We start from the raw sequence: 26211 nt of genomic DNA, 5'->3' as shown, positions 1-26211 counted from the left end.
GCGCAAACACCTGTGTCACATCTGCGATTTTGCATATACTGTATCCGCAACGCCGATAGCTTATCAGTGTGCCTACGCCTGAAACTATGATTTCTCAGATTTTTCAGTTTATGGTTCGATTTTTATGCGTCCGCCCAAACGCGCGGTTTGGCGGCTACACCGCGAGAGAAAAAGATGACGGCGCGATAATCGGTTACATGAAATAATTGCTTGAAACCGCGCGTTCGGGTGGACGCATATAAAATGCCGAATTATAATAATTGCATGGGTATCGCAGACACAATAGATTTTCAACTGTTATGCGACAGCAGGGCCGTAGCTAGGGGGGGGCATAGTGGGGCAATGCCCTACCTTAAAATCACAATGCCCTACCTTAAAAATACCAATAATCGGCCAAGTGCGAGTCGGACCCGCGCACGAAGGGTTATACCGCGCACGTACCGTTATAGAGCAAAAATAGTATGGGACCTACCTACCTACCTAACCCTTAATTTTTTTTTAACTTTTATTATTATTTATTAAATTACATATATTATTAAGGCCTTTGTGAAAATTTCAAGTGCCTACCTGTTGTCATCATTGATAGTTAAGCAAAAAATGTTAGAAAAATCACGTTTGTTGTATGGGAGCCCTCCTTAAATATTTAATTTTTTTTTTTTAGTATTTGTTGTTATAGCGGCAACAGAAATACATAATCTGTGAAAATTTCATTTCTCTAGCTATTACCGTTCTTGAGTTACAGCCTGGAAACAGACGGACAGACGGACATACATCGAAGTCTCAGTAATAGGGTCCCGTTTTTACCCCTTGGGTACGGAACCCTAAAAAGGAAGACCTAAAGGACTTGCATTACAGGTATTAGACAACAGAAATATACTTTATTCTTATATAAACTATACATTATATAGTTAAGATTTTTATTATACCTTTAAAAACTTTTTGTTCCGTTGGCAGGATTCGAACCCGCGTCCCCCGGATTAAGCTGCCACACGCCCAACCATTGGGCCACAGAAGTCGTCGATAATAATTCTTTGTTCTGTGTATAGATGGCATTTGAATCACGATTACATGAAGCGATGCGTCCATTTAATTATAATCTTAATGAAAAAAAAAGATGTAGTACTGCAGTGTGCGAGTCCACGTTTTCAACTTTAACTGCGATTAATAGGCCTCAAAGACTGTCAATGGGTCACGAAAAAATGGCTGGTATGGTATTTCTGGCCTTTGAAAAAAAAAGAACAAAAAAAGTTGATCTGAACGAAGTTCTTCGCATTTTTAATAATATGGCGAATCGTAGAATTCAGCTGTTTTAAATATTTTATGTTATTTTATTATTAATTATTATTTTAATAAGTTTGCAGAAACAATAATAATCTAAATATATTTTAGTCGTATCTATTGACTCGTATCACCCAACCCAACAATTAATTATTATTTCCTCACTCTCACTCACACGTGGATCGCTACGAGTACATCCAGAAGTTTAACCATATTGTTCGCTTGTTCTTCGTAATTGAGGATTTAATAATATGTAGTTCTTAGATATAATAGTGATCATGCTTTGTAACAGATTTTTTTAAAATATCTAAGAATAACTATTGAATGAATTGAATACATCATTGACCTAGAGATAAATCAAAACAACAAATACTAAAAACAAAATAAAATCAATATTTAAGGATTCGTGTTTTTTGGCCTTTTTTGCTGCATATTGATATTAATGGCAACAGTAGGCACTGGACATTTTTTGCGAAATCACTTAATTAATTAATAATAAATAATTAAATTAATTAATAATAAGTACAATTCAAATAACATTTATATTTAAAGGGGGCTCAATTACAAAAAACACAATTTTGGCCTATTTTTTATCTATAACGGTACGAAACCCTTCGTGCACGAATCCAACTCGCACTTGACCGATTTTTTTTGCTTCCGCCCTACCTGTAACCGACGCTGCCCTACCTCAAATTTGACTCTAGCTACAGCCCTGTGCGACAGCCGGGTGCCGCTTGGGGATTGATGGGTTAAGTTGAATATTAAGTTGATAAAAAATGCCATGCAATATCTTTACCGCGGCAGTCCCTGAGTGCCACATGTACCTAAGTACATTTCCTTTATTTTTTAGCGAAGCTACTTTTGATTAAGATTCGTAATCTTAAATTTATGTAATAAGTTGTAACTCATAAGTCATAACATATTTTGGCAAACCCCAGTTTTTATTTATTTAATAAGTACATTGTTTGTATAAAACAAGAATCATTGTTATGTGATGTTTTAAAACATGGTGATAAGCAATAGATAAAAGCGTAGATTGTGAAAGTAAACACTAAACATTACCAGATAACGAAATAGACTATTTACTGAATCTGGACTAGCTCTCGAATAAAAAATAGGTATGGGTTCCGCACACACATCCATACGGCTCGTCCACATCTCCACGTCACGAGTCACGACGTCGTCAACGTGGAACGGTGCGGTAACACGGCACGGTACGTTGACGTGACGTGAAAATTTACGTCAACGTAACGTGTATTAGAATATAAGCTATTTTTTATGGGAAAATGTACGTTTTTCGTAAAATTCCTAATTTACGCGGGCGAAGCCGCGCGGGACTTCTAGTATATATGTCTATATACGTGAGAGAAAAACTTTGTAACCATTTTTACGAAAAATGGGGAAACGTAGGTGCATGAAATTTCGCACTGTTATAGTTTATATGGTGAAGGTGAATGTGCATCGAGCTAATATTATTTTAAAATTATGCTTTTATAATATATATTTTTAACAAATAAAACGTTACACACACTACGACACTACTACTAGGAAAAATAACAGATTTTTGAGTGACAAGCCTATACATACGAATTATACTCTTTTATTTATGGTTGAAATCTGTTGACAACCAGTTGACAAATTGAAAATGGATTATTGTTTTTTTTATTTAATTTTAGATACTATTAGACAATGCTTAAACGGCCAGTCTGAGATCAGCTGAGTCCCAGAGACAATAATTGAAAAAAACTATGATGAAATCAATATTTTTTACAAAATATAGGTAGCAGTCCTAATATCGTTGCAAGTAAGGTCGAATTTCGACTATTGGGCGATCTCTAGTATAATATAAAATGACCTATGAAATGACGAATTCGCTGGCACAACTGACAACATGCGTTTGACATTGCTGACGTAATCATGCGGAATTTCCACCGCGGAACTTCGGCATAGTGCAGTGTTTAGACACTAACGGCCGTTCCCAATATTCAATCTATCTCTGGTTTGACATACAACCGATCGCAGCTAACATTGAATTGACATAAAATATATGTATCTAATGTCTAATGTGAACTATTCCTATCTCTAGTAGGGCCAAACCAGAGATAGATCAAATATTGGGCGTTCCCGTAAGAGGTCGGGTCAACCTACTGCGGGGCTAAAATGGTCGCTTTGAAGAATCATGATATGAATTATAATATGATTTATTTTTCTAAAATCGCAAGATGCAACTCTGCTTGCAATTCATTTCTGTATTTTTGTACTGATTTGACATTTGTCAGTTTGACAGTTTTGACAATTAATTTGCTGAATTGATTGAGAGGAATTGCTAAATGTGACCATTTTAGCCCCGCAGGCTAAGTACATAATATTATCGCGCTATCACCTACTTTAGGTGCTGTAGAGCCTTCACGCAGACAGACAACGATTTTTAATGTCAGCCAGTAAAATCGCCCACAAAAACTATTTAGTTTTACGTTAACACCCACCTATTTAAAATAGGTATGTTATTTATTTGTAGAGTAAATATTGTTGTACAAACTCCACTCAAGGATTTAAGGAAAATTCATAGTTAAGTAAATTATACTAATTAGCGAAAAAAAAGGTTTGCTTAGCAAATTTTGTGGTGTTCATAATACATGCTAGATCATTTCATGGACGAAGCACATAGTAATTGGCAATTGCCTCGCACTTTACTGATATCTAAGTACTTTATATTTTAATGTCGTTAAGTAAGTACATAAGTAGTTAAAGAAGAAAAAAGTAATGATTTTTTAACTGTAGATTATTATCTTTTTATTAGATTAGATTGGCTTGCGACTTGCGTCAAAATATCTACGAATTAACGTGGGTGTTGAATAGATAAACTCTTGTTAAAGTTCAAAATCAAGACTACATCGTCTACTCAACAATACTCTATATCAGGGGTCACCAAATGGCGGACCGCGGTCCGCGTCCGGACCGCCGCGCCGGACCCATTGTGTGCGGACCAAGCATTTTCAAAGATTATAACTTAGTTAATCGTTTAAAATAAATTTCGGTCTCGATAAACATCTCCAGGATTAAGAGCCCATATGACCCTAACTTGACTACATACATTAACCTAGATCTCAAAATCTGTAAGGTCTAGAAAACCGATTATTTGACACAAGTAACTTCAGTTCTTAAAGATTAAATGCTCAAGACGAAAACACGATTACTCAAAAAATGCTCGATAGTTTCTTTTTTACAAAAAACCTTGTTTTTAGACACATTTTTGCTTGGATCTTCGAAGTTTCCTGTCTTTTCTTTAATATTTTTTAATATCTAAAAAGGTATTGATAAAACCTAAATTTGCTCAAAACACTTTTTTCATAATCATTACAGTTCGTCTTTTATTCAAGTAAAACTAACTCGGCGATGATTCCGCGCCGTCCTTTTTCACCTGGCATATGAAAGACGGGCGTGAGTGTGAAGAGAGAAGGACGATGTTTGATTTTTAGAGTCAGGTGAGCTCTTAAGAGGAGTCCACACCGCCATTTTTTCCATACAAACGTTGTCCCCTGTTTCCTCCCTGGATAATGCTAGTAGAGTTATAATTTTTTTCCTGAATATCTACGGCCACTAATACAATGTCCCTATGTTTTCCTTCTTTTCATAATTTAATTATTAAATAAGATATGAACGTTCAAAAACCCAAAAAAATGGCCAGATTTTCCACTGTGTTCAAACGTCCAGAAAACAGATTTGGATAGATTATACAAAAAAAGCAAAACATAGGAACACAGCTCAAGCCTTTTTTTAATCTTTAATGAAAAAAGTACTTAAATCGGTTAAGTTTTGGAGAAGTAATCAGGGGACAACGAATCGTTGATTTTCTGGATTTTCTGCAGTTGTCTCTATCGCGTTCTGCGGTATAGGCTTGAGGTAAGGGAGACAGCTATAGATATTACACGTACTTTTTTTTCATTTCTCTAGCCGCTGTGGTATCCTCTTAAATTCCAATAGCTTACACCAATTTCACTCCTAACATCAGAGAGATAATTAGCTACAAAAATTGACATTTTTCATTGATTTGTAAACTTTGCATGATATTTTTTTTTATGTGTGGACCGCGAAGGTCAGTTTATTTCTATATTTTTGGTATCTAATTTCGTTCATCCATTCAACCATCATGGTCAGTGGCATAGGATGCCAGAACACAAGACGAGGCACAAAATATGTTTTGTTTATATTACCTAAGAAGACCTGTAAAGCCTAAAGACATTCAAATAATATTTACTCATGATGTGTGATACGATCTAATCTTATACCTTTAAACGAGCAATTCTTGTATATAAATATATAATTGGAATCTCGGAATCGGCTCCAACGATTTTCATGAAATTTAGTATATAGGGGGTTTCGGGGGCGATAAATCGATCTAGCTAGGAATCATTTTTAGAAAATGTCATTTTATTCGTGTTTTATCGAATACCGAGCAAAGCTCGGTCATATAGCTAGTGATAATAATATCTCAACTTCGATAATATATTATACAGTGTGTAACAATACTAAGTGATAATACTTTAGGGTGTGTACGTGGTTCCTTGTAGAGAGTTCACTGTGAAAGTAGCAGCGCCCAAAAAACAATTTTTTTTTCACTTTTGTATGGGGAAACTTATACGCTCGGGCCCTTGCCCGTAAAAGTGAGTGAAAAGAATTGGTCTTTGAGCGCTGCTACTTTCACAGTGAACTCTCTACAAGGAACCACGTACACACCCTAAAGTATTATCACTTAGTTTTGTTACACACTGTACAAGTTGTTGACGTAGCTCACGTCACATAATAATATATTTTGCAAACTATCGAACAGGGCCCGTACCTCGAAACGGTTTTGAGACTCAAACAATCGTACGAGAATGTTGCGTCCAACTCTAACAAACGTGTAATGACGTTTTTAGAGACGCGGCATTCTCGGCCGATTGTTTGAGTCTCAAAACGGTACGGGCATTTTTGATAAGTAGTTTTTATTATTCGTAGCTGATAAGTAAAAAAAACGCCCGCAACTCCGTTGCGCTAAAATACGTTTATCGTGCGGGAACCGTACATTTTCCGAGATAAAAAGTATCCTATATGAGTCAAAGTATCTCCATACCGAATTTCAGCCAAATCTGTACAGCGGCTGACAGCGGGTAAGACGTGAAGAGGTGACAGACAGACACACTTTCGCATTTGCGATATTTTATCGTTAATAACTTTATTATAATTTGTGAGTTACAAATTTAAATTAAACCTAAGTCACGGCTCAGCGAACACTATAAATTTAGATAGTAGGTAGTTGTAATGTGTTCTATCTAAATTCACAAATATGAATAATTACTTATATATACATTTAAATGTGATAAAAAATATTTTTGAATAAATTTTAAACGGCTTTTTTTTACAACAATGAAAAGACATACGAGCTGAGAGGTTAAACATTAGAAAAATGTAATTATAACAATTTTAATTTATATAAATAAAAGTAATAAAAAACAAGTAAAAAATATAATATTATATTGCACTTTTTATTAATTTGACAACTCATTGACAACTCGAGGTACAGTCGCGTCCAAAGCAGTTTGGCAAAAATATTTTTTTTTAGAATTGTTATTAATTCGTTTTAATAGCCAAAATAATACTTGAAATAATGTTAATGTTTGCAAATACAAAAAATAATAGATATATAATAATATAGTGTAAGTAATAAAAGATTAGCTTCCGGAACTTCGTTTCCTGATGTGATTGATTGAAAATCAAGAGTATTTCTATATTCATGTTGGTTGTAAATACAAATTATTGAGTATTTGTAATATTATTTATATATTAAATTTGTTTAAAAATAAGGAGGAAAGAGGAAAATTCTAAATATATCCGTAAAATCACATGTGCGGATTTGATAAAAATATGGATTAACCTAATTAATTATTTATGATACACGTTTGCGAATATCTTTTATTCAACAAAAACTTGTTCTACGAATATTTCCGCATTGCATAAAATTTGAATCTTCTTTGTGCTTATGCTTAATTTAGTCATTTTTTTAATTATTTAGTTACTTCGAGGTATTGCATTAAGAGTTGTAGTAAATTGGCTTATCTTATCGCTAGTATAACGAATAACACGGAACACCTTCATAGAATTAGCTGTTGTCTAGACTCTAAAATGAGATGGAATAATCCTGCTTTGACTTGGCGCTTCGTCTCTTTCTCGCCAGAAATTTTCTATAAAGTACTCAAGAAAAGTGCGTTATCTATGTAATATGTTTACTGTATATAAAAAAGGTTTAAGTGGTTGCAAAGAAACGACAACGAGGCTGCAGTTTCCGTCCTTAAACACGTGTGATTCAGCTGTGAAACGAAATGATCTACATAGATTGTTGTAAGCCTGACGTAGCCTCGTACAGTTACAAAAACTGAAGTAGATAGTACTGTAGATAATATGAATCACATAGCACACAGCACAAAAACAATATTATGAAGTCATTGAGCTATTGAGCTAGGTATATATTTCGCTACTGTGTTCTCAGTAGCACCGCAAATGTAGGTACATATCGATAGATAAAATATTATGCATTTAGAATCTATTTGTAATACGAGATCTATATCATATAAAATTCGGCTTAATACGTATTGTCAATTCTACAATCTTATCGTGAAAAGTTTAGAAAATAAATGTAGAAGTAACAAAACATCAATTAAAGCCTGTTCGATGTATCTTCTTGAATAATTATTAAGTTTGTTCAGACACATAAATAATAAATTAAAAAGTCAACTCATCAAAGTTTCGTCTTCGCCTAAATACATGACAACTAGCTCCCTCCGTCTCCCCTCTCACATGAAGTGACAATAAGTACACACACGCACGCATTGTTTGTGCACGCACACAGCCATAGAACCGGCTAGGTATTCGGTTTCCCGCCACCGGCGAACACACACACAAAACACTAAGAGCAAACAATACAAACACCAACACAAGTAAATTTAAACTCACCTTAAAATAAATCCATTAGAAAACACACTTGTTCAAACAACTAGCGCTTAGCCTCGAAAACGCGTTGAAAAAACACTCGTATTTGATGTGTGCTCAACACTTTTTAAAACTTTCGGTCCCGAACTCCTTAGCACCTCTGAGCGCTCCCGCCGAAATTCAAACTTAAATTTCAAACTTTAAAACGCGCGAATTTTCAGTTACAATTTTATATAAAATACACCGATTTAAAGGGAAACTTTTAGTGATAGTTCACAAGTCACAACTTACGGCCAAAAATTTTTTTTCAAACTAGACTTCAAAATATTATAGCTTTAGTTTTTCATCCCTGGTTTAACTAAAAATTTTATTTCAAATATTGTTTATCACTATAAATTGGCAATGTAGTTGTAAAAACAAATCACGAGGCCCCAATTTTACTAACACACGTTGCGCGGTATAAATAAACTATGATTAACTACTTGTAAGATTTGCAAAACACTGGCGGGCGACAAAAAATAACGTGTGCGAAAAAAATTAAAAAATTATCAGTACTCCGTGCCACCAATGAAAACCGCGAATTTATTTACCGCGATGCTATTTTCGTAGCTAGAGGTTCCGATATGAATAAATATCGGCAGCGAGCGAACATCGAGGCATAGTTGTCGTTTCATAAAACGTGCGCGTTAAAACTGAGTCGAAAGGCTCGCCCCGTGGTAGAGCATAGCGCCGAATAAAATAAACAACAATATACCTAAATAAGCGGCACGACGGGCGCGGTCGTGTGTGCGTGCGCGCCGCTGTGTGCGTGTGTAAACAAGGGGCGACTGGGGCGCCGCGCACCACGACCTCACAATCGCAAATCTTATTTTTTAATTCGCGAACTTGAGATTATCAGTGACCTCACACTGAAATATAATAAGGTTGCACGATAAGGGTTATTTTAAGTTTGCAAAAGTAGCACAATAATTATTATTTGTAGCAACTAGCAACCTACAAAACTTTTTAATGTCTTAGTACGGGAGCCCTAGAACATTTTTTTTTTATTACCAGTAAGCTAATTTTTTGTGAGTAGCTTCATTTTGATAAGACGAACAACATTTTTATTTACGAAAAATCTTGAAAGTGGTAAAAAAAGAAATTATTCTAGGGCTTCCGTACTATCTCACTCATTGTTGGAGTTTTTCTTAGTAGTGCTATGAGCAAGAAACAAAATTTTACCAAGTAAGTATGTATAATATCGCGAATTATGGAAGAAAAGAGGGGAGGCCTTTGCCCAGCAGTGGGACACAGTAGGCCAATAATAATAATAATAATAATATAAAAGAACCTAATTTACCTGTTGATAAATTTAACAAATCAAGTTCATAATAATTATATTTTTACAAAATATACGCATTAAAATTGTAAAAGGAGATCAATTTGCTTTGATTTGTTATAATTTTTGACTACAAAATTTATATTAAGTAATTAAAAAAATAAGTTCGTTTTCCTATAAAAGTCAAACTTTGTATTATACAAGGTGTAACAAAACAATATAGTGATAAGACTTTAGGATATGTATGTGTTCTTTGTATAGAAATTAGAAACTCTATACATCTTTTTTCAAAGAGTATAATTTTGCGCATGATCTTTCAAGTTAAATATACAATCCTTTCTTTTTCATCTTATCTGCATTTTCTAGTCTTACACCTAAGAAAAGATCAAAAAAAAAACTTTTCTAAATTGTCAAAAAGAAAAAAGAAATGGTTCAGGTTAAATGCGGCCCAACTCACTCGCGAGAATAAACACATGACGTCACCGACTGGTAAACAAACAAACAAACACATGCGCCGCGCTCATGTTTCCTTAATACAATTATTATTTCGAATGTGGAACGCAGGCTGGGCGGACGCGGTGTTGCCATACACTTCGCGATTTATTTTTAATATCGCGGGGTTATGGCCAGCACATTGTCTATGAGATACACGCTGTTTAGCACAAAAATAATATACGAGCAAACAAATTAGATATGGCATAATTATTATGCTGTACTCATTTTTAACGTATAATAGGTAAGCTGAAAGTAAACTAACTGATGTATTCATTGCAAAATTACAATTACAACAATACTAGAATACCTGCAAATATTTAAAAAAAAATATTATACAACTTAGCACTTCATAATGATGATGATAGTGATGATGACATGCACGTAACACCTAAACTCTTCAATATTTTACAGCAAGGGTGAATTTGCATAATATTATCATTTTGTAGTGTGCCTAGGAATTAAATTGTGCGTGTCTAAACCGGCTTAATACCTTAACCTTGAAACCTAATGGTAGACGTTAACCCTTACCCGCAAATATTCAAACTCAAACACTTGTGGGACACGTGTGTTTATTAGTTTCCAATGTTACTACTTAAACAAAAAAGACACGCTCTTATTATTAACCGTTATCGACAATATTAATAAAATTATACCTTGTATTGCATTGGCGTCATCTTGGCGTTCATTGAGAGAGGCCTATGTCCAGCAGTGGACGACTATAGGCTAATATGATGATTGCATTAGTACTTACTAAACACGTTATATTATTAATATAAGTAGTATAAAATTATAAAAAAAAACCAAAATCACATCCAACAAAAATGTAACATAACACTTTTGTTTGTGACTGTACACTTTAAAATCGAAGGTGTTTTGCAAACGCGCGCCATAATGTGGCATTGTTTAGATTTAATTATTTTGCATTTAAAATTAGTTACTTACTTAATTCGAATTTAAAATTAAATAGTGTACTATTCTTTATTAATTTTTTTTTATAATTATAAAGAAAAGTCTACGTCGGTGATAAGTGATAACTGATAACCTACTGATTAGTGTTCACAAATCTACACCCATAAAATAAATTAGGATTTATATTTTGTGTTGTTACTTAATACAAGTATTATCTAATATTAATTAACTAGCTATTATTATTTTTAACAAATAATTAAAACCGACTTCCAAGGTAAAAACAATAATAATATGAACTAAAACGTATTAAATAACTCTTACTCTATAATAGTGCCTTTTTCAGAATTCGTCTAAATCTCAACTATTTCTGTACATACTACAGTCTAGTAAGTACTTACTTAATCTAGTACTTAATAAAAATGTGCGGTATTTATGTAATATTAAGTAACTACTGTTTTATGGCGGTTATTAAATTAACCTAGTGATTAATTTAGTATAGGACATAATAATATTAAATTAACTGATATAATGCAATTTAACAAACATACAATCAGCAGGGCTAAAATGGTCGCTTTGAAGAATCATGATATGAATCATAATATGATTCATTTTTCTAAAATCGCAAAATGCAACTCTGCTTGCAATTCATTTCTGTATTTTTGCACTGATTTTTCAGATTTTTGCACTGATTTTGCACTGATTTGTCAGTTTGACAGTTTTGACAATTCATTTGCTGAATTGATTGAGAGGAATTGCTAAATGTGACCGTTTTAGCCCCGCAGTGGTTACTGTTGTGTTGTGTAGTGTTACTCATAAAAATTGTTACACTACAGGGTGAAACAAAACTAAGTGATAATATTATGTAGGTACTTTAATAAATTAGGTAAGTATGTACATATTATTAAGGAACACACCACATTACCCAAAGTATTTAAATAACTTAGTTTTGTCACAACCTATGGTCCAGTGGTATAGAGCGCGGCTCTTGACTCGGAGGTCGTGGGTTCGATTCCCGCGTTGGAAACATGTTATTTCCAAGTTTGGTTAGGACAATGCAGGCTGATCACCTGATTGTCTGACAAGTAAGATGATCCATGCGTTGGATGGGCGTGTAAAAAGTCGGTCCTGCGCCTGATCTCCTAGCCAGTCGTGTCGGTCTTCCGTCCCACTGGGTTATGAGAGTAAAGGAATAAAGAGTGCTCTTGTGTACTGCGCACACACTTGGGCACTATACATTACTCCTGCGTTAATTACCTGGCCTGGTTTCAATTAAACCGGCCACCGTCACCGAAAGCGGTGTGGGAGTTTTTTTTACTACTACAATTACCACTACCACTACTACTAACTACTAAGTGAGTACTACTATTACACGACGATTCCAAAATCCAAAGACAGTCCAGCAATTTATATATTTCTGTCTGTCTGTCACAGCCTAGAACTGAAAGTACAATGCGTCATGTTCCGTATCTTATCAGTAAGGTGTGCTTATGTTTTATTTATTAAGTCACAATTTCTTACCAATTAGGTATGAAGGTGCCATAAGTTATTATTACTTACAGTAATTTAAGATATTATGTCCTAGGAATTGGCAAAGGGCGGCTTCTTCAAAAGGAATACTAGCCTGTATAAAAAGAAGAAAGGTAAGTATCTTATATCTTTAAACGAGCAATTCTTGTATATATAATATATATATTATATAAATAATTGGAATCTCGGAATCGGCTCCAACGATTTTCATGAAATTTAGTATATAGGGGCTTTCGGGGGCGATAAATCGATCTAGCTAGGAATCATTTTCAGAAAATGTCTTTTTATTCGTGTTTTATCGATAATCGATAAACTGATAAATATGACTCTTCCTGACATCTATTGGCAAATAATAATACTATTTTAAGAGCAACTAATTGTTTTAACGACCAGCAGATGGCGTTATTAAGTAACACGAAGTCAATGAGTGTTTGCTATACCGAGCAAAGCTCGGTCATCCAGGTACTTTTGATAACGATGCCAAGAGAGTAGCTAACTTCTCACACTATAAAAAAGTTTGTAATGTAGTAGTGTAGCTCTACATTCGATAATAATAATGAATTGGTTACTCTATGACGTTCTTACTTTAAAAAAATTAATACAATACACTATTTCGAAGTAAGTTAAAACGATGCCAAGAGAGAAATATCTCACACTATGAAAAAGTTTACCGTGTGGCGTGGCAGTGGCTCTATATTCGATTATTATCGGTTACTAGCTCTATGGTGTACAAGCGCCAAGCATGCTTTTTTAAAACCAATACAATGCACTATTTTCATGTATTAAGAATTTAGATGTATACTCTATACATGTTTAAATAACGCCAATAGAGAAAATATATATCTGTAGAGTATGAAAATAATCGGCCAAGTGCGAGTCGGACTCGCGCACGAAGGGTTCCATACCAACGATATCAAAATACGTTCTAATTCTATGTTCCATACCGTTATAGAGGAAAAATAGGCGAAAAATTGTGTTTTTGTATGGGAGCTCCCTTTAATTTTTTATTTTATTTTAATACTAGCTGTTGCCCGCGACTTCGTCCGCGTGGACTTCAGTTTATAGCGCGCGATTTCAAGAAATTTGTGTCAAAAGCTTTTATAAAAAAAAACCTGGTACCCCTTATATCAATACAGCTGTGCAGTGTGCACACAATAAGTATTTCATTTTTTTATATTAAACTTTATATTTTATGCCAAATGTTAAAGCTTATTTAGCCCCCCAATTACACAACTTTAACCATTTATCATTGATAGGTTTAAGGTTACGTCACTGCACAGATAAAGCACTGAGTTATTTAATACCGTAGAATAGATATAACAATCGAAAAAAAAACGAAACTCAAATGTAAGATGATACCACCTCTTATAGAAAGACTTTTGAGCAAGCGTCAGCGTGATGTAGAAGACGCACGGCGCCATCTATTATGAATTTTTGGAACTAACTTAATTTGAACAAATTTACGCATTTTCACCCTCTTACAAACCCTTTTTTCCAGTAAAAAAGTAGCCTATGTCCTTTCTCAGGCTTTAGACTATCTGTATACAAAATTTCATTACAATCGGTTCGGTAGTTTTGGCGTTTGGCGTGAAAGCGAGACTGACAGACAGGCAGACAGACAGAGAGGGCAACAGCTAGTTATGAATAAAAACAATATATATATAATAAAGTAGGTATGATTAGTTCTGTTATAATAATGAAGTAAAAATAAAACGCCATCTGTTTTCATATATTAGAATTAAAATGTTGATTGCATTGATATATTTTTTGGATGGAATATAGGCCAACACGGTACACTCGAACTCCTTTATTTTAGAGCGCCTTCCGTTGTCAACTTGTCACATAATATATTAGAAATGCAGTAGGTAAGAGTTCTATAAGATAAGATAGATTGAATATTATTATACCAAGTGATGAAACATAATATTCTAACGTATTAAAAACTATAAACAAAAACATAATAACTAATAAGTATGATTAGTTCTATGTTACAATGAAGTAAAAAATAAAACGCCATCTGTTTAATCGTTATATTTCTGGATTTTTTATAATATTATACATAAAATATATTTAAGATTTTTGAAATATTATTTTAATACACATTCAAGACCCAGGAACATTGAAAACTTTTTGTTCCGCCTGCGGGACTCGAACCCAGGACCCGGGATGAGCGCTGGCCACGCGCAATGCGAATTAATTTTCATCGATATTTTCATGGAATTAAGATATTTTCCCATATCAAAATGTAGCCTATGTCCTTTCCCAGACTCTAGAATAACTGTGTACAAAATTTCATTGCAATCGGTTCAGTAGTTTTGGCGTGAAAGCGAGACAGACAGACAGACAGAGATACTTTCGCATTTATAATATTAGTATGGATTATCCTTAAATATTGAAGTAGACATATATTTAAGACCTTTGTGAAAATATCAATATCGTATCGTTCGTTCTTACTAAAAATCAATACAATAAACTTTTTCATGTACTTATTTACAGTATGTTTATTAAAAGCATAGCATATTGGCATATTCGGTTCAATACAATATTATCGTGATAAGATTAACGCCTACACAAACAAACATACAGTAGATAAACACAAAAATCGATTTTATTTAACCATCCTTTATCCATGAGTCGTGACTTTGCTTGTTTAATTATTTTATAAAATTATGGGGCAAACGAGCAAACGGGCCACCTGATGGAAAGCAACTATCGCCGCCCATGGACACTCGCAACATCAGAAGAGATGCAGGTGCGTTCCCGGCCTTTTAAGAGGGAATACACTCTTTTCTTAAAGGTTTGCAGGCGCATTGGTCCGGAAATACTGCTGGTGACCGACAGCTGTACGTTCCAGAGTTTTACAGTGCGCGGTAGAAAGTTTATCAGGCGGGAACCGTACATTATATCCTATGTCCTTTCCCGAGACTCGCATCATCTCCATACCAAAATTTTATCAAATTCGTTAGAGCCGAGCGGTTTGGGCGTGAAGAGGTACCAGTCAGACACACTTTCGCATTTATAATATTAGGTATAAATGTATAGTATTATATAACCGGTGCCAATGTAGGTAGGTGTGTTAAATATTTGAATGATAATCGAGTGTCCAATTACAAACGCTTGATGTACGCCGTGATGCCCGAAAACGTGGTCACCATACTAAATGTTAAAGCAGTGCCTCTCAAATTTTTAATATATTGAGTTTTATTTGAGGAATGATTGCTTTACCCCTGAATAGTTTGTTGACATAATGTAAATTGTAGGGCCTCGTACAGGTTCCCTAGAACATTTTTTTTTATTTGTTCTAGGATTTGATTTTGATTACCATACTATGATTTTAATAGCTTGAAGCTATTCGAGAATTTTCACAGAGAAAATTATTGTTGTTAGGCTTATCAAAATAAAGCGAAAAATTAGCCTTATACTAATAAAAAAAAGTTTGTTCCAAGGAACCTGTACCTTAACATTACGTAAAGAAAAAATAAATAAATATAATTAATATTTTTTTCTAATTAGCCCCCGACGAGAATAAAATTAAATAGGGGTGTTATATTTATATCAGGCAACATAGGCCCATACAATATATACCTTAATGAGTATAATATAATATATAATATAATATCTATGGACGCTTCACACCACGTCAGTCTGGCCCCGTGCTAAGTACCTAAAGGACTTGTGTTACAGGTACCAGACAACGGAAATATATTTAATACTTTTATACTATACATATATTTAAGATTTTTATTATATCATACACATATTTAATACACATCCAGACCCGGGAACATTGAAAACTTTTTGTTCCGTCGGCGGGATTCGAACCCGCGACCCCCGGCTTGAGCTACCAACGCGCTCACCACTGAGCCACAGAGGTCGTAAAATATAGAGTAACATACATATTATAAATTATATTTATTATACACTTAATAACTACACTTTTTTTTTAAGTTTGACGTATCTGTGTTTGTGTCTGTCCGTAGCATCGTAGCATGCAAACACGAGAAATAGTGAACTATTTCTCTCATTTAGATCTTCGTCAACCCGCTCAGTACTGAAAAAAATTACGAAAGTTTGTAAGACAATGATATTTGATCGGTTCAATATTTTTCATTCCTGATTGGGTTGCTTTTAATTTTTTAACTTTATATTTCAGCATCTTAAGATAACCGCTACTTAATTCTTAATGTTATGATTATGTTATCATCAATTTAAAGTAAATATGTAATAATAACCGGAAAATTTGGCAACATAGGCCTCGTAAGGAAATTTTTTGCAAACAAAATACTCATGCGAAAACATGTTAGAATTTAAATGAAGTATCCAAACCCGTTTTAATATTATATGTACTTATAAATCAAATATTGCGGAAGTAAACAGCTAAATTTAAAATAATTATTTAGATAAATACATCTAGCTATAATATTTAAAATAAATGGCACAAGTGGTTATCTATTTCATTACGTAGGACAGTCAGCTCTGCATTCATAAATAGGCGGTATAAGCCGCTGCCTAGGGGGGCGGCAGCGTCCTAGGGGGCGGCAGCGTCTATAAAGGCTCTACAGGGTTACGTACATGGGGCGGCGGAAATAAAGTGGCCTACACTCATAAAAAATATAAAACCGGAACTGAGAACGGTACAACTTACCTAGCGGAATAGAGCAACAATCTCGAGCTGTCAAACGAAACCGAAATTGGTTTACATCTGTATGTAAAAATATATTGTGTACCTACGTATGTAACACTTACACAAGCATGATTGAACATGAATTCTATAAGATTAAATTGTCAACGTGCCGATAAGTGCCGACTGAACCTCAAAAAAAGGGTTCTGCTGTCATGTATCATACGTCTCTTTTTACCATGCAGTGTTACTGATAGTTACATCTCGCTTGCTCAGGAGTCAGGCCTTTGTTCCTCTATTCCGCTAGATATATTAACTTTATGGGTACAACCAGGCCATGTACCGTCAGAGAAATGGATTAATAGGAAGATGGTGGACGCCATTCCACTTCTTAATCAGGCAATGTCAAAATAAATGTTAGCTTTCTGACAGCACAATCCAACCAAATTAGGTAGGTCCACCGTTTTTCCGTTTCGTTTCACCAATCAGCGTTCGGCCCATCAATGAATCAATTTCATTTGGGACAACCAAATCACGGTGATATCCGGTAAGATGAATACTTATACCGTATATACAGGGTGCAATTAAACCTTCCTGCCAAATTTTAATATATTGATCCATGTGAAAAAAAATACACGTATTTTTTATTTTATAATCACTTAGTACTAAAATGTTATGAAATAGCTTCCGAAAGTTATCCTAAAAAACACTACAATTAATGGACACGATGCGTCAGCCGCGCGTGACGTGCCCCCGCGCGCGCGCCTCCCCCCGCGTAACCCAGCGCATTCCCCCGCGCCGCGAGTGACCCTTCTGCAACGATTTTAAATGGGATAAATATGTCATTGAAAAAAATACACCCAATTTTTTTTGGTTAAATGGACTCTCCTAATGATACTTAAACCCTGGAAAAAATTTGGCAGGAAGGTTTAATTGCACCCTGTATGACCGTAGTTCAAGACAAAACTTATCGAGGTTTGGGGCCATTTTGACCTTCAACGTTTGTCGAAGTTGTCGTTATTTTTTCTCCCAGAAGTATGCTACTTAAACTTTGGGAGCCACTGACTTCTAATACAATAGTGTTTAGTACACAGTGTAGTGTGTACATAAATAAAATAGTGCTGGCATGCAAACACGTAGCATAGCGTTTTAACATAGTCATTTTTATAAAGCAATTAATCATTCCTAATGCTTTCCAAGAAAAGACTGGAGGTCCTAAAAGCTTGCGTTATTTGCAAGCCATTGGATTAGTAGTATTATATTTAATGAGAAAGTGTGTCTGTCTGTTACCTCTTTACGCGCAAACCGCTGAACCAATTTTGCTGAAATTTGGTATGGAGCTATACTTTGAAACCCTGGAAAGGACATAGGATACTTTTTATCAAAAGTGTACGCGTGGTAAGTGGTAACCGAATTTTAGCGCAACAGAATTACGGGCGCAAAGGTTGATCGTGGAAAATATAATATTATGATCACATATAGAGTGAGATCACATTAGATGTGGGAGAGCCATGCTTCGGCACGAATGGGCCGGCTCGACCGGAGAAATACCACGTTCTCACAGAAAACCGGCGTGAAACAGCGCTTGCGCTGTGTTTCGCCGAGTGAGTGAGTTTACCAGAGGCCCAATCCCCTACCCTATTCCCTTCCCTTCCCATCCCTACCCTCCCCTATTACCCTATTCCCTCTTAAAAGGCCGGCAACGCACCTGCAGCTCTTTTTATGCTGCGAGTGTCCATGGGCGACGGAAGTTGCTTTCCATCAGGTGACCCGTTTGCTCGTTTGCCCCCTTATTTCATAAAAAAAAACGTGTGCTGTGAACTAAAATTTTAGTTTTATTTATTGTATTAGCGATTTCACGGCCACAGTGTGTGCGGAATGCTAAAATGGCCGTGGTTTGGGTCCCAATGAGGCTGAATTCGTTTGGACATTTGTCATAAAGTACACCGAGTAGGTAGGTAACTAGGTACTATCAGAGAAGTTGCTTCATGGGCAGTTGACAGATGACAGACCAAAGCTATTTGGTCGGATCATGTAAATTCCATAAAGTTAATATACCTAGCGGAATAGAGAAACAATCTCGAGCTGTCAAACGTAACCGAAATTCGTTTTCATCTGTGTGAAAAATATGTGTACGTACATATACACAAGCATGATTGAACATGAATTCTATGAGATTAAATTGTCAACGTGCGGCACGTGCCGACTGGACGTCAAAAAAGAATGCTACTGTCATGTATCATACGTCTCTTTTTACCACGCAGTGTTACTGATAGTGACATCTCTCTTGCTCAGGCCTTTGTTTCTCTATTCCGCTAGGTATATTAACTTTATGGTAAATTCAATGTTAATTGTGATCTGTCGCCTGTCGGCTAGGTTTGACGTAACGCGACCAAACTACGTAGGTCTCCCATCTGCCTAGGAATCAACTTCTCTGATAGTACAATAAAGTAACATAACATATTCACGAACTTATTTTAAGCGCTACCCAGTATCCAAAAATATATCTAAATTAGCTTTTTTTCGAGGCCCTCGTGCAATGGGTTTCATCTTCTGTGGGTGAAATTGGGGCGAGTTTTGAAAAATCCTCTGCCGCACTCAGACACGAATATTAATTACTTAAGTGTAATTTAATGAAGCCCCATACAATATATATTATCTGTCAATCTTTACATTAAATTGAAGTTTAATCATCATTAAGGGCCTGTTTCACCGCTTCCTGATAAAGCTATCCACCACTTAATTTGACAGGATGGAGTATGGAAAATCTGTCAAATAACCCTATGGGGCACCTTACAGGAAGCGGTGAAACAGGCCATTAAATGTCTCTGAATGCGGCCGTTTGTCATTCATTCATAGTTCTTAAATGGATGATGGGCATTGGGTTTTGAAGAAGCGCGGTCGCCGCTAGTGAGGACAGTAATTGTGACCCTAAAAGGTTTTATTAAGATTTATTAATAATTCGCCATACTTTACAACCACCCCTAGTTGGCTTTTTAATTTTTATGTCTCCTGTAACCTGGGGGTTTACTCTCCTGCTAAAACACCTTCCGTTTACACATTCTTCTACTTAAAATAAATTATTATAAATATAAGTGCTAAATACTTAAGAATTTATGTTATTATTTATGTTATCTACACAATTCTTCCGTAAGTTGGAAACGAGTTATCATAATGATGATTTAAACTTGTTTTCGTAAATTAGCACGATTTGGCTAGCAACACCTTTGCTAAATTGTACAAATTCTGTTTACCGCCAAAATGTTGCGAGTGACATAATAGTCAAGGACAATGCTATGTAAGTACGATTAACAATATACAATAATTATTACTAGCTATTTGACCGAGCTTTGCTCGGATCTAGCTAGGAATCATTTTCTAAAAATGATTCCTAGCTAGATCGATTTATCGCCCCCGAATCCCCCTATATACTTACTAAATTTCATGAAAATCGTTGGAGCCGATTCCGAGATTCCAATTATATATATATATATATATATATATATATATATATATATATATATATATATATATATATATATATATATATATATATATATATATATATATATATATATATATATATATATATATATATATATATATATTTAAATCGCCGAAGACTTGTTGCGTCTTTTCAAAGTCGAACCCTATGGCGTCTCCCATTTCCAATGACTTTTTAATTGTTATTCGTGCGAATATAGTTACATTGCTGTCATGTGAATTCTATTGTCGACGAGAAATTTTGTTTACGTACGAAAATTAGATATTCAATTTGAAATAATTCTCGCTGGTTTTTTGCTTCCGTTCTCGATGGAAATCATGTGACACATTGTATATTTTTGTATTCGTTCCATGCATTTAATCGTTTTTCCTACATCCATTTAAATGTATGGATATATTGATACCGTATATTGTACTATATTAATTCCATGCATTCTACTAATTAAATGACTCCTTACTATATTTGAGATTATATCGGTACCGTATATTATTTTTGTATGTACGCCATAAACTGTTGAGTTTGTTGCTTCCTCCTAACCTTATATGTTATATCGATATATACATAGGTACCTATATAATAGATCCCAATAAATTCATTGCGTGATGTGGTCTCTGTCTACCCCAATGAGGGACAGGAGTGACGATATGTATGTATGAATAGAGAATCATCCCTCTTTATGAAGTCGATTAAAATGAAATACTTATTTCTATAACTTGGAGTACATAACAGACATTAAAAACAAGTTATCCCTATATTACATAGATTAATTAAATTTTAAATTATAATTAGGTAAGTCCGCTAGGCTAACTAAAAAATATTAAGGATAATTATGATAGATATGATGTGGGAGCATTTTATTTATGTGAGCGTGTTTCTTCTGAACTTAAGTATGAACACAAAATAAAACAATTGTTTCGGTAGTAGGTATTTTTAAGTTTTATTGTTTAAAATCAAGAAGGTACAATAATAAACCCATAGTCATAATAATCAAAGTGTCGGACAAATCAAATACACCGAAATAGGAACATAAAAGTAATTTAAGAAATTAACAACTTTAAGAACGACCAGTTGAGAGGCTAATTTACTGTGACATTGACTATAATTAACTTGTGTATGTAAGCAATACTAGTTTTCAATCGTGGCTCTGCCCACGTGACAAGTTGATAAAATTTAACAAATTGAAATTCGTTATTAGCCGTTTAGGCGTTAAAAAAATAAAACAAAAATGCTTAGAAAAATATTAACCTGAAGAATCACATATCAGACATACCTATAAGTAAAAAGTCTCAAAAAAAGGCCCTTTAGGCGTCGAAAAGAAAAATAAAAACGCTTAAAAAATTATTAACGTACCTATCAAAAATAAGATAAATCAGTCCAAAATCTCAAAAAATTACACAACTACACAAAAATTACACAACAATATATATACTTTGTTTGTACAGTATAACCTGTGTGAAAGCCACCGGACCCTTTCCCAACTACTGATCGCATATCGCTGATTTTACATTTCAGGCAATTAAAATTAGATTACAAATCAAATCAATGTTTAAAATTAATCAAACTTGATACAATAAACAATACAAAAAACGATCGAAACGATCTACATCAATCACGACAACCATGATTGACTATGACTATCACAGCACAGAACGCAACGTCGCGTCGTGTTTGTTTACGCGCGCGCGTTAACCTACTACTTACGAAAAAATTTATTATTATTGTGAACTTGTATTATAATCAAATACCGTCCTCTTTTTGTACAAAACAAATAAACAGAAATAATAGGTACTATTATAGATAATAACCATAATTTAAATTTACAACCAAGTATAAATTAAAACCTACTAGGTACTTACCAATTCATTATTTTTAATATACTTAATGGGATACTTACTTACTAATGAGAGTATCCTAGCACTTCTTTTCATTGTGCCTGTTATTTTACTACTACTATCTACTCAAAATGTTATTTTAGGCCAAAAATTGTGTTTTTTTAAAAAACCCTTAAATATTGCTCTGAATGTTACTGGTGTTAAAAGACACCGAAATAGAATTCCCTTTCTGTAAAAGTCACGAAAAAAAATTAAATAATTTAAGAGATATTTAATATTAAGTAAAAACTGTTGTTCATGACAATGACAAAATTTGTGGAAAATGACGTGTTTACTTAGAATATTGACAATTTGTTGAGAATAATGATTATTTAAAAAATCTTATCCATATTCGTGCTGATTATATTATTATTATTATTATAAACGCCTCCGTTGTCCAGTGGTCCAGAGCGTGACTCTTGACTCAGAGGTTTGATTCCCGCGTTGGAAACATATTGTTAATTGTTATTTCCAAGTTTAGTAAGGACTTAGGACATTGCAAGCTGATCACCTGATTGTCTGACACTCAGAACAGGAAAATAAGGTCTGACAAGTAAGATGATCCATGCGTCGGATCACGGATGGGCATGTAAAAGTCGGTCCTGTGCATCTCTCGCCAGTCGTGTCGGTCGTCCGTCCCACTGGGTTATGTTTTTTTTTTTTTTTTTTTTTTTTGAAATAAGGGGGGGCAAACGAGCAAACGGGTCACCTGATGGAAAGCAACTTCCGTCGCCCATGGACACTCGCAGCATCAGAAGAGCTGCATGTGCGTTGCCGGCCTTTTAAGAGGGAATAGGGTAATAGGGGATGGTAGGGAAGGGAAGGGAATAGGGGAGGGTAGGAATGGGAATAGGGTAGGGGATTGGGCCTCCGGTAAACTCACTCACTCGGCGAAACACAGCGCAAGCGCTGTTTTACGCCGGTATTCTGTGAGAACGTGGTATTTATCCGGTCGAGCCGGCCCATTCGTGCCGAAGCATGGCTCTCCCACGTATTATGTGAGTTAAAAGGAATAGAGAGTGCTCATGTGTACTGCGCACACACTTGGGCACTATAAAATTACTCCTGCGTAACTGGCCTGGTTTCAATGAAACCAGCCACCGTCACCGAAACTGGTGTGGGGGTTATTATTATTATAAGTAAAAAATAGGATTTTCAATAAAACTTGTATGTTACTAAAAGTGTTGATTTATTATAAAAATGTATTTCCTAAAATATAGCTAATGCCAAAATCTGCCTTTAAAAAAATATATTCTACCTTTTCGAGTCACCTGCAATAAAAATGTACACCTGTTAATTAATAATAATTCTGATACCTATTTATTATTAATTCTCAAATAATATTTTATTATCAATGGTTCCGCGCGGCTTCGCTCGCGTAAATTAGATATTTCACAGACAAATTAGGGCACAAAAAATAGCCTATGATCCTTCACGTGGTCAATTTCTTAATTCTTATCAGTTATCTGTACCAAATAACAGAAAAATTGCTCCAGTAGCTCGTGAGATAAGCCCCTTCAAATAATTTCCCCCGTTTTTTCCATTTTTTCCTCTATTTCTTAGCTCCTATTAGTCTTAGCGTAAAAAAATATAGCCTATGGCCTTCCTCGATAAATGGGCTATCTAACACTGAAAGAATCTTTCAAATCGGACCAGTAGTTCCTGAGATTAGTGTGTTCAAATAAGCTCTCTTTCAAATAATTTCCCCCCGTTTTTTCCACATTTTCCTCTATTTCTTCGCTTCTATTATTCTTGGCGTGATAAAATATTCCTTATAGCCTTCCTCAATATATGGGCTATCTAACACTGAAATAATTTTTCAAATCGGACCAGTAGTTCCTGAGATAAGCGCGTTCAAATAAGCCCTTTCAAATAATTTCCCTTCGTTTTTTCCACATTTTCCTCTATTTCTTCGCTCCTATTATTTTTAGCGTGATAAAATATTGCTTATAGCCTTCCTCGATAAATGGGCTATCTAACACTGAAAGAATTTTTCAAATCGGACTAGTAGTTCCTGAGATTAATGCGTTCAAACAAACAAACAACCTCTCCTGCTTTATAATATTGAAGTGTAGATAACATTTTTACTACTTTTCTTACTATTCTACTACTATTTTTCGAAAATGTGTCAAATAACTACCTAATTGTAATATCGACATTGCATCGATTCGATATATTTGTCCCTGTTTTCCTGAAATACAGTTACAGATTTGATCATTATTCTGAATGATCGTCATTATGTTTTTAGGGCTATTCAGGAAAAAGACGTTCAGGAAAATGAGGAATTCACTAAAATCACACTAAAGAAAACTAAGAAAATTATTAAGAACTTAGAAATATTGCGGGCCTTTATAACTTGGTATAAAAAAAAGTAGTGAAAAACAGACAAATGTTGGCACACATCGAGAAATGTAAATGACGTCTTATTTGGAAATTTTTGTAGAACGTATTTCAAAGACTCGCCTGCATAAAACGAAGACCTCTATCCACACCAAAGCACTGCGATCAAATCAAGTGAGCCAGCAGATTTTATCGCAAAATAGGTTTCAACCCGTCACGTTGAGTATATCGGCAAGGCATTCAAAACAAACAATGCGCAGGACAATGACGCGAATTTTATGAACATTTTAAAAATATAATTTTTAATTATTTAATGTAAGTTGATGTGTTATTTGTTGGTATCGGATAGTTTATTAGTTCTTTATCTTCAAATTCACATTAAATTTTTAATCCTTTCTAGCTCATTTTTTTTATAAATAATAAATTGTAAGCGGCAGTAACAAAACGACACGCAAAAATTTCATAATTTGGTACTTTTTTTTATAATAACTTTTGAAATATTAACTCTACTTTCAAATAGTTTTAGCAGCATTTTCGTAAGTTAATTAGACATTGAAATGTGTAATGTTACATCAAATTTACGAAGGCGTTTTGAACCCAACTACGAAGACATGAATTTAGTCTCTCTCAAATATTCGCCCCACTACACAATATTTATACCACAAGCGTCATTACGTCCGCGCTGGCCGGCAAAAAATATAAACAAAAACATTGCCCTTGCATGTCGCGTGCGAACTCCGCCCCCTCGCCTCTGTCACCCCCGCGTCTCCTCTGGGACGATGTCGTTTTGTGGGACGTAATTAAATCCCACATTAGAATTGATAAAAACTTTTATTATATACAGGAATCCTCATTATCGGCGTGTTATACGTAAACAAAGTATCGAATATACGCCACTGATATACGGCGCACAGTAGCGACCTCCAAAATTCGCGCGCCAAATAGCGGAACTAAGAAATACGCCGAAAAGCACTCCGGTGACAAAACAACGTCCATGCCAATATTTCACCCAGCCATTGTACTAACCTTAACACTACTTCTGGCTAAATTTGAGAGATTGTCAATCTTGCGTCCGTATACAGGATGCAACAAGTCAGTCGGACGCAATATCATCGGTAAAAACCGCCATGTAGGACGTAATATCAACTCCGGGGTGGAAATATATATATATATATATATATATATATATATATATATATATATATATATATATATATATATATACAAGAATTGCTCGTTTAAAGATATAAGATTATAATAATTAAATATACTTGTTCGATCCAAAAGGCGAAAAACGATACTAAGTAGATAATATTGTGTGAAATCGCCGCGAACCGCTTCGAGAAAAGTATGGTACGGCCGTGCCTTTGCTAAAAAGCTT

At 34.7% G+C, this 26211-nt stretch overlaps 1 protein-coding gene across 3 annotated transcripts in view; it reads right to left on the bottom strand.

Moving 5' to 3' along the window:
• Window positions 1-8962, bottom strand: part of LOC121736493 (forkhead box protein P1-B) — a 75848-nt gene extending 66886 nt beyond the window's left edge. For all 3 annotated transcript variants that reach the window (XM_042127715.1, XM_042127717.1, XM_042127716.1), the window contains exon 1: window positions 8269-8962. The gene's annotated coding sequence lies outside the window, so the exon portion shown is untranslated. The remainder of the gene's footprint in view (window positions 1-8268) is intronic.
• Window positions 8963-26211: the final 17249 nt, after the last annotated feature.

This window comes from Aricia agestis, chromosome 19, assembly GCF_905147365.1.
Source record: "Aricia agestis chromosome 19, ilAriAges1.1, whole genome shotgun sequence".
In the NCBI taxonomy this organism is placed as follows: domain Eukaryota; kingdom Metazoa; phylum Arthropoda; class Insecta; order Lepidoptera; family Lycaenidae; genus Aricia; species Aricia agestis.
This window is presented reverse-complemented; position numbering and strand designations above follow the sequence as displayed.